This window comes from Salminus brasiliensis, chromosome 7, assembly GCF_030463535.1.
Source record: "Salminus brasiliensis chromosome 7, fSalBra1.hap2, whole genome shotgun sequence".
Classification (NCBI taxonomy): Eukaryota; Metazoa; Chordata; class Actinopteri; order Characiformes; family Bryconidae; genus Salminus; species Salminus brasiliensis.
Genome location: NC_132884.1, coordinates 21,375,312 through 21,385,549, shown reverse-complemented (window position 1 = coordinate 21,385,549; position 10,238 = coordinate 21,375,312).

The following is a 10,238-nucleotide window of genomic DNA, read 5'->3' as shown; positions in this document are numbered from 1 at the left end:
TTCTGCCACTCTGCTCCCATTGTTACACATTTCCTGATAGGAGGTGCTCAGCCTGAGTGGGCTCAGTCAACTGCAAAGGAATGTGGACAAAAATTACGGATGTTTCCTGGGATTTCGGAGCGCAATTCCTGTCGTTTTCCAGCTAGGCGTCTGGAGCACAAGCACTTCCGGCCATACACACATTCAACAAAACATACACACACACAAAGAGACGGCACAACCTTGCTTGACGCCAAAGCCCAGTCATGGAAGTCACACACACACATACACACACACACACCTTTTAAAATGAGGACATGGGGGACAAAAACTCATGAGGGGACAAAATGTATTCCAAACACGAGACACTCCGGAAGAAAGTTAAAAAGGCTATTGTTGGCAACAATGAATGAACTGTGGAATATTCTGCGTAACTATCTCACGGACATAAATGACAGAGGCTCATTAGAAGGACTTCAAATGAACTGCTGTTCGGTAAATTCAGCTGGAGGCCACTGAATGCCAGTAAAAGTTATTTCTCATCCATTCTATGCAGATCAGCCAAAAAAAGAATTTCACACAGCCTAGCCAGGATCTGAGTGGCTCATCCTCACCCCAGTATAGAATGAAGCAGTCAGAGCTCATAAATCCCACCTTTATTTCCTTCTCCTGTAATTACTCCACCAGTGTTGTGTTTCTCAACAAAAGCTAACTCACCTTTTAACATTAAAGAGGACAATTAGCATTTGAGTGAACAGGAGGAAATGGGCCTGGCCGGCCGCAGGCCATGTTAAACTAGCCTGGCTGAATGGGCACAAAGACAGCTGAGGGATAGGAGGAGCCCCTCAAAGCTTTCACTCCAGCCATGGTGTCAGTGACTGGAGTTACCTGAGAAACCCACTGCTGACACCCATCCCAACCCTGCGGCAACTGATAGAAAAAAGAGGAAGAGAGCCAGAAAGAGATATGGTAGATAGAAAAGGAGAAGAAAGGAGAGAGAGAGAGAGAGAGAGAGAGAGAGAGAGAGAGAGAGAGAGAGAGAGAGAGAGAGAGAGAGAGTTTGAGAGAGACTACAGTAGTAATGTTTCAAAATGTATCCCCAATACTGCTATGTTGTGTTGAGCTTTCTTACACTTCTGTCAACATAAATATTCCACTGCCCCTGTTGCACAAGGTGTGCCCCAAGGATCAGTACTTGGCCCCCTTCCGTTTATTCCTCACTCATTGCCCATTGGACAATTTATCGATAGCCATGGTCTCCACTATAATTACATAGATTACATTCAGTAGTACTGATTCCACTGCCCTTTACAGTAATAAGCCCACTGCTCAAGTGTTGACAGCATGTTTCATTGATCTCAAAATTAATACAAAATTATTGACTTAAATTAAATTCATTACAATAGGAATTCTATAAAGTTAAATTAATATTTTTCTTGAATATATTTGTTTCTCTCACTTGTTCAGTAAAATATTCGAATGCAGTTCAGATCCATTAGTTTAAATCCTAATACAGAAACAGGTACCCATATTTTGAGCATTAAACAGATGCAGATTTACATAATGGCACTGTGTTACACCCTAGTGTGTATGCTACTGTTGAAAGGCTGAAAAGCACTGTGCAAAAGCCTGGAACATATTTCAGCTAAGTAAACGGAATGAAACATCCTACCAGTGTTTAGTATTCTTTCTCTCTGCAAACACGTTCCTGCCGTTGTCTGTTTTGTGCCTGGCTTGATCAGTTATGGCATTCTCTACCTATAGAATTTGCAAATCCCAGGGAATGCAAAATTGTCCTGGGATCAGCAGGCCCAAAGGTCCAACACTAAGCATCTTAAAACACAACCTTGACCCTTCAACACATAACCAACCTGCAATATCTTCAGTATGTCAACACAATCAAGCCTAACAAATATACACTGTATACGCTCACATAGCTCTGGAAGGTGTCAGGAGTAACAGGACAGAGCAGAGATGTATGTTGAGACAAGCTGAGTGCAGTTGCCAAACACCTGTGTCACGCTGCAGGAATTGTTATCGGTCTGTGCATTCAGTGAATAACGCAAATGGAATCTTCAATAAATCAAATGAGTGCCAGATGGTTGGTTGCAGTCAATCTTTATGGCAAAGGGACTAATTACTGTGGTTGTTCAGACAAAACAAGAGAATACAGTATGAGCCATCTATCAAACAGCAGATGTTGTGCTGAGCCCTGGCCATGTTGGATGTGTTGCAGCTAGTGGCACAGAGAATATTCCATTGGTATTGGGAAGAATGGATAATAATACTAAACACACCGCAAAATTCCCAGTGGACTGCCTCATAAGGTTCAAAGCTGAAGGTTTTGCCATGGCCCTCACAGCCCCCAGAACTAAACATCATAAAAAAGAAATCTGTGAATAGATCTCAAAAGAACAGTACATGCAAGACAGCCCAAAGATTTCAGAGATCTAGAATTAAATCCATCAAACAAGTCCCTAAAAAAACTGGCTAAAAAACATTGTTGTGATACTTGCCAAGGGGGAGTTACCAAGTGCTGGCCAGCTATTCAGAGTAATCACCAAAACGTTTGCATGCCACTGCATACACTATATAAAACCAAATGTTTGTGGACACCTTATAATAAATACATTAAGCTACGTTATGTTGCACCTATTGCTTATGCAGATGTGCAAATGCACACACAACTCGTCTAGTCCCTGTAGAGATGTATAGTCAATATATAATAGGACTTTCTGGAGCAGACAAACATGAACCTATTGGCACCATGCCTAATGCCAGCCATTAAAGTATGGAGCAGTGGAACTGTGTTCTCTGGAATGATGGATGGTGCATCTATACAATACTTTTACGATGAGTTGGGGGTGAGGTAATGTGGAGATCATACAAAATCCTTACCTCACCAATGCTCTTGTTGCTGAATACAATTAAATCCTCAGCAAAATCTAATAGAAAGCTTTCCCTAGACAGTACAGACAGTTACTCCAACAAAAGCAAGATTTAGTATTTGAATGAGCAGGTGTCTCAATGCTTTTGTCCATATACGGTCAATATTTTCCATTGTGAGATTGCTGTAGTAACATTATAAGATTATCTGACATATTCTACATGTTTCTTGTTTTATGTAATTAAACAGATCCTACTAAGCTCACACATTTTGCTCCAGCTGGATTGCTCTTCCATAGATTATCTAGATGTTCAAATTATTAACGATCTGGTGAAACTCTTGTGAAACTTGATTCTTAACAGCACAGCAAGAAGGCTGAGGCTAAAATTAGGGCCAGGCCTACACTCTTAAAAATAAAGGTGCTTCCAATGCTTCTTTGAGCAAAGCCATTGAAGAAGCACTTTTGCTTCCAACCAAAACCAAATGTAGTTCATCTAGGGAACTGCTCAAAGAACCATTAGCACCTTATTTTTTAAGAGTGTAGGTCAGTCTGACCACAAACTGAAGGCAAAGTTTGTTCCTCTCACACAATCTGGTTTGCAAAAATGTTTTTATCTGTGTTCCTGTCTTTGTGAAAATTCCCCCGTGTCTCGACTTCCCAGAATTCAACCTGAATTTCCACATTCTTCTTTTAGCGCTAATGCTGCCCCTGCACCTCCACAAGTGACATGAGGAGCAGAAATTGCACATTAACATTAACCCTGGTGTGTGGAGTGAGGGTAAAACCGAGAACACAACACATCCAGCCTGTCTTGAGTCTTGAAGAGCCACCACGTCCCCAAAGACTCCGAGGCGACCAAGTGGCCAAATTTATCACCTCCTGTTAAAAAGACGCTCTCAGACGATGAGAGGAGCTTTCCCTCCAAACTATTCTTGCTATATGCTAATTGCGTCTGCATATCCCCCTCCCCTGCATTCCTCTGCTACAGTGTGGACTCTAAAGGGGGAAGTGAAGGAGACACGGGGACGGCGTGTTTACCGTCTTGCAGTGGGCTCAGTTCCAGGGCCTTCCGGCGTGCGCTGCATTTGTCAGACAGGAGGCTTTACATGACCAGCATGCCTTTCAAGAGGCACACGGGTGCTCGCGGACGCACAATCACAACCAATAAACAGAACAGAATATGAAAGGTCAGGCCTAATGCGGCTCATTCGAGTTCATAAGCTGAGCAAACACTAGTGTGAACTTCAAAACATGGCTTTCTAATGAGTACAATGAGCACAGTAAGAATGTTCTGATGGAAAGATCCTCAGGACTCTTATTGGAAACAGGCTGCTTTTCATATATAAATGTATATATAGGCATTGCAGTATAAATAACATCTATATACAACTTTTATAATACTTGATTCTCAATAGAATTGTGGTTAGGGCTAAACTTCAGAGCAGGGCTAGGTTTAGGACCAGGATTAGTGTTCTTTTAGTAAGGCAATGGTAACTATAAAGCCACGGCCACTTTTTCAGGTTGAGGTTAGTTATAGGATTATAAGTATATGCATCAATGTCTATTGGTAGTGGGTAAGGGTACCTTACATCATAACAAGGCCTGTAAAGGAAATATTTAGGTGCCTTTAATACACATTAGTTAAACGTGAGTTAACAACAAGGTAAGCATTTACAGTGGAACAGCTAAATAAAGTGCCATTATTATTTCTGGATATAAGCAATACAATCTGCCCATTCAATGAGATCTCATCACTAAAGCTGACAAGAAACATGTTGAATAATCGAAGATGACAGCTCATCAACAAAGCCACAACAACACATCCCAGTAAAAATAAAACGAAATATTGTCAGGGTGAAAGTAAAAGCTGGAAAGGGCAGGGTCTGAAGAGTCCCAGTGCTGTCACACTCTCTCTGCTGAGCTGCTTCCCCTTGTGGAGTGTGTGTGACCCTCACAGCCACAGCCCCCTGCCTGAAAAAACACTGCAGGCCAACTGAGCAAACATCTTGCTGCTGGCCATGGGAATGCTCCTGCTGACCCCTCTACAGTCCAACACCACCAATGCAGCCAGGGAGCAGAGGGGAGAGAGGGGAATAAAGGAGAGACAGAAAGGGAGAGGCAATATGGAGGGGGGGGGGTGGCTATGATAGGAATGAGAAAACATACAAACATGCATATGCATATAAACATGTTGTCCAAGGTAAGAGGTCAGGAAGACGTTCTATAAGTTCACATATCCAAACTGGGCCCATGATATTCTCTTGTACACATTAGGGTTTGTGAACCGTTTTCCTACTTTTAAAGAAAAAGCACCCTGAATCGTGTCCTGTAGTGAAGTCACAGGAAAACAGGGGTGACCTACAGTACTAACAAAACGGTCTTTGCTTTTATGTGGAGGTTTTTTATCGTTAAAAAGGTTTTACACACGCACATCTCAATCACAAAAATGGTCCTTTAACCTCTTAAACCCTACGTTAATGATTCAGTTATTAATCCTACAATAATAAATACTGTATAGCCATTTAGTTTACCAGATTCATTTTGTGGAGTGTCACAGGGTTCTATTTTAGGGCCTATGAAAGTAACGAAATTGTGATCACAATGGATCACAGTGCATCTACATACAGGGTTTAAAGAGATTAGGGGGTTAAAGAACTGTTCACCGATAGGTTCTTTAGGGGACCAAAAGAGATCCTTCTTCAACAGCGGTTCTCAAATCAGTCCTTAGGCCCCCTAGCAACCAAACCTGCATTCTGTGTCCTTCTGACCTACATATCAATAACTTTGCTGAAAACAACACATTCTGAGTATTGAGGGACTGAGAGGGAATGAATGCTGGCACCGTGGGAGCAAGAGAGGAAGAGACTGTGACCCACTGATAGCCCTCGTCAAGCAGCCGATGGAGCGGTTGATGTCATGCACAGGCCTGGAGCTTTCTCAGGCTGTGTATCAGCGCGAGACAGATAAGTCTGACCCCCAGTACCTCTGCCATCTGTCTATCACATACAGACAGACAGAAAGGGAGAGAAAAAGGACATATCAGGAATAAAAGGACGTGGGAAAGGGCCTGGGACAGTGGAAAACACCTTTCACTACAACCAAGAAGACCAAATCAAGCCTAGAAATAACATTTTCCATAACCTCACTGAGCACATATTCAATCTCGTAAACAGCATGGGAAATATATAAAGATTTAGGCACCTGTGGCCAAACTATACAAATAGTCATTTTTATTTATTTATTTATTTAGACATAGTCAATTCAGCTTCCACAGCAAATGTAAAACATATTAAAATATATATATATATATTGTATATTTTAAAGTTTAATTGTATATGGTTAGAGTTATTATTGTGGCCAGTACAAAGGTTTGGACAGCCTAAGCAAAGGCTCAGGGTTTTTTTGACAAGCTAATCAGACCTTGGTTAGCAAATCAGGCCTGAGGCATTTTACCAATTATTAGGAACTGCCAGTTAAATCATGTCAAGCTTTATAAAATCTCTGACTCTTAAAAACGTGTAAAAACACTCAAACATTCGCTCCTCTAAGCAATTGTCTATAGACCTGAAGATGAAAGTAACTAATACCAACAAGGCAGAGGAAGGCCATAAGAAGATAGGCAACTGTTTATAGCTTGTGGTTTCTACAGTGCACCGTGTTAGAAAGAATGGCAGCACAGAGAAACTGTGGAGGTCAAGAGCTGAAATACCAAAAAAAAAAAAAAAAAACCTTTTGGATAGAACTGCTTGAATGCTGGTAAGATCAAAACCCCCATATGTCTGTCAAGAGCCTGCATGAAAGTTTAGCAGAGTCAAGAGGGCAGTGCACTGTTTCACTGTGCAGCACTGCTTGCAAAAACAATCCTCATGGAAGTGTCATAATAAGGACTGAGATCTTGCCACGAAGCGTTTGAAGTATGCTACAGAACATCTAAAGAAGCCAGATGAGTGCTGGGGACAGATGAAGTCAAAACAGAACTCTTTGCCCGCAATCAGCAATGGTACATTTTGAAGGGGAGAAAAAGCAATTGCATTTCATGAAAAGAAAACCTTGCCAACTGTGAAGCATGGGGGTATATCATGCTTTGGGGCTGTGTTGCTGTCAGTGGCATTGGTAATATTGCACAGGTGGAGGGAAGAATTACACAGAACACCAACAAATCCTGGATGCAAATGTCAAACATCTGTTAAAAGGCTGAAGTTGAAAAGGGTGGATTCTACAACAGGATAATAACAGTCAACAAAACATACCTCAAAACCACTGTGGTTCATCTGAAGAGACTTTGGCCCCGAGTTAAACATAAAAAAACCCTACACAGGCTGTGCAGCAAGACAACCTAAGAATATCTATACCTTCTATGCCTTCATAACTACAATACAGTACACAGACTTTTTGTACGGACTGCAAACTGTAATTGCTATCAGGGTGGTGGTGGTGGTGGTGGTGGGGGGGGTTCTGATTTAATTAGATGCCCAAATGTTTGCCTAGGCCACGTTGATGTTTTTATTTTTCACGTTATGAAAGGCTAAAGTAACAGTGCATTAGGATTTTCTGCCAATATTGTTTTTTTATGTTTGATTAACTAAAGAGGCCCCGTTTACCTCCTCAGTTAAAAAAGAACAAAATGTGTAATTAAGTGTGCTCAAACTTTTACGTAAGACTGTAAATGTCTCCACTATTCATCTGTTAGAAGAATATAAAGATCAAACAGAGCTGAGAGAATAAAAGCTGTTGTATTGGCCATTAACTCAGTAGGAGTTTGCAGCCTTTAGTTTCCTGCATGTGAGCACACATTACCATTTTCACTGCTATTGTATGCCGTCCTGCTGGGGATGTGAATTCCTGGAATTCCTCTGGCTCTCCCCGCAGACTCTCAGAGGCAATGTGCCATGGCTTCCTGCTCACAGATGGATGGAACAGGGCTGTGTGCGCTAGCTATGCGAGTGCTCCTCTTTCCAAGCCCCTTTGTTTAGGCAGATGTCTTAAGAAATACAACGTTATATCTCTGAAAAAGTGTCGGCTACTTTAGCCTCAGCTAGGAGAATATCTCTTAATTAAAATAAACATGAAAAAAGGACACAAATAAGGGGTTGTTGGACCACTGCCACATAATGTTTTTTAGATTAAATCTTTACACCAGTGAAGATATCTTGGCTTCTATGATATATCTTGATGCAAATTAAGAGAGAAGAACATGAAAACTGAATATGGGTTTGCCACTGGATATGTACCTATTATAACAAATAAGTGCCCATTCAACCTTAGGCAGATGTTACCAAAGCTTTATCACCATTACCAGTACAGATATTCAAGAAGATTTAGAAGATTTTCTGTATAATTCAGTTTTTGAGGGCTAAAGAAAGTCATTAAGAGTGGCTTGATTTCAAATATCAGATTCTGATTTTTTAACAATGGTGATAGATACCAGGGGTGTCTACATCTCAAAATATTATGTACAACACATTATTTATTATCTAAAACCACTGGTGAACCTACTTTCCTGAGTACCTAGTATTACCTTTACAGCTTTCTTTGGGTATGTTGGTATGCTTAAAACACCCTGCATGTACCTCTGTGCCTAGAAGGAATTTAAAACATGTTTTAGGCAGCAGTCTTATCGCAGAAATATGATAAAATTGGGTTTCAGGCCCCCAGGCAGAGTCTTCATAATAACCTTCTGTGAGGTAGCTTTTAGAGGCCTGAAACTGTTTAGATGTCTGGTTCCACTTACCATCGGTCTTTACCACTTAATCATGCAGAAAAAAACAAACAAAAAAAACCATTTGACAATAGTGTCCAAATGTTTGTGGACACCCCTTCCAATGAATGCCATTCAGCTAATTAATGTTGCACCCATATATGCACACCCACATACACAGAGCTTGTATAGTCCCTGTAGAGAAGCATTACTAATAGAATAGGACTCTCTGGAGTAAATAAACATAAAACTATTCATGTTTGGTTCATGTTTAGCATGCTAGGGATGGGCTAACGGGGTATGAAGCCCCCCCGGCAATGAGCAGTGGAGCAGTGGAACTGTGTTCTCTGGAATGATGGTGCTCCATCCAGTACTTTTGGGACGTGTTGGGGGGGTTGGGGATGAGGTGGAGTGGTGATCATCCAACACTGTGACTACATTGCGTACTAAAGCTCTTGAATTGCTGAATGCAATCAAATCCTCACAGCAATGCTCCATAATCAATTTGGAAGCCTTCCCTGGAGAGTGGAGACAGTTACTCCAACAAAAGCATGATACACTGAGTAATTGTACCAACACTTTTCCTATGTAAATGTTTTAGGAAGAGCCTAAAAATGATATAACTACACTATATAAATCTCTTTTAGTTGTGGTTCTTCAAAGCTGTTCTACTTCGGCAGGGGTTCCCGGGGTTTTTAGTTTATGTCAGGACCCACATTTAGAGGTAGTATTTGTCCACAAACTTCCTGTCCACCTTTACTCAGTATGCTGTTCTTTACCTCAATAAAACAAGGATAGAAGCAATATGGTCTCTTTCACAGGCTCACAGTTCAACAAGCACAGCTCCAGACCCACTCATCCCTTTGTAATCAGGTTAAAACCACTGTTCTATTGCATCTGTTTCTGTTACTGTTTCTGAGCTATGTTTTGTGTCTCATTCCATAAACCATCACAGGAACTATTGAAAACTGCTATATCAACAGGCCAAGTTAAACTGTGGCAGGCTCAATAGGTGGGGATATGTAAATGAATTGCTCCTCATGAAATAAAAAAAAAACAATAATTCCAAATGGACTGCTTTTGCAACTTTGTTTTCATACATGGTCTGTATGGACGGGTGGATTGAACATTACAATCTGAATCTTAACAGTATTTTCATATTACTTCAAATAGGCTGCGGTTGTTTAAGAGTCCTTAAACAACCTCACCAGGCCAGAGCACTCTTTTGTGGAAGTAAGTACCAAAAAAGGTTCCCCAAATGTTGTTTAGATAACGGTTTTCCAAACAAACATTGTCGCCGGCCCTTCTGGAATAAAATATTCTGCAATTAAAAAGCTCGGAAATGCATTCTTGACAGCCCACCACTCATCATGCACGTGTTATAATCCAAACTAAAGAGACTTCCACCAGCTGAACTGACTAAACTGGCTGCTTTTGTCATACTATTCTTGTGTTTTGGACTGAGCTAATAAATTGACTGTTGTTTAGGAACATGCTCATTTCTCAGCACTGAGACAACCATCTATAGAATTCTCAAACAACAGGAGTCGACAAGCCCGAGAAAGTGTGCAAGCCAGCCTGAGAGAGGGATCAGAGAGGGAATGCTGATTTATGATGGAGTTCCTCTGGGGAGTTTCCCCTGTAGGTGTCTACACTCTCCTCTCTCATCTTCC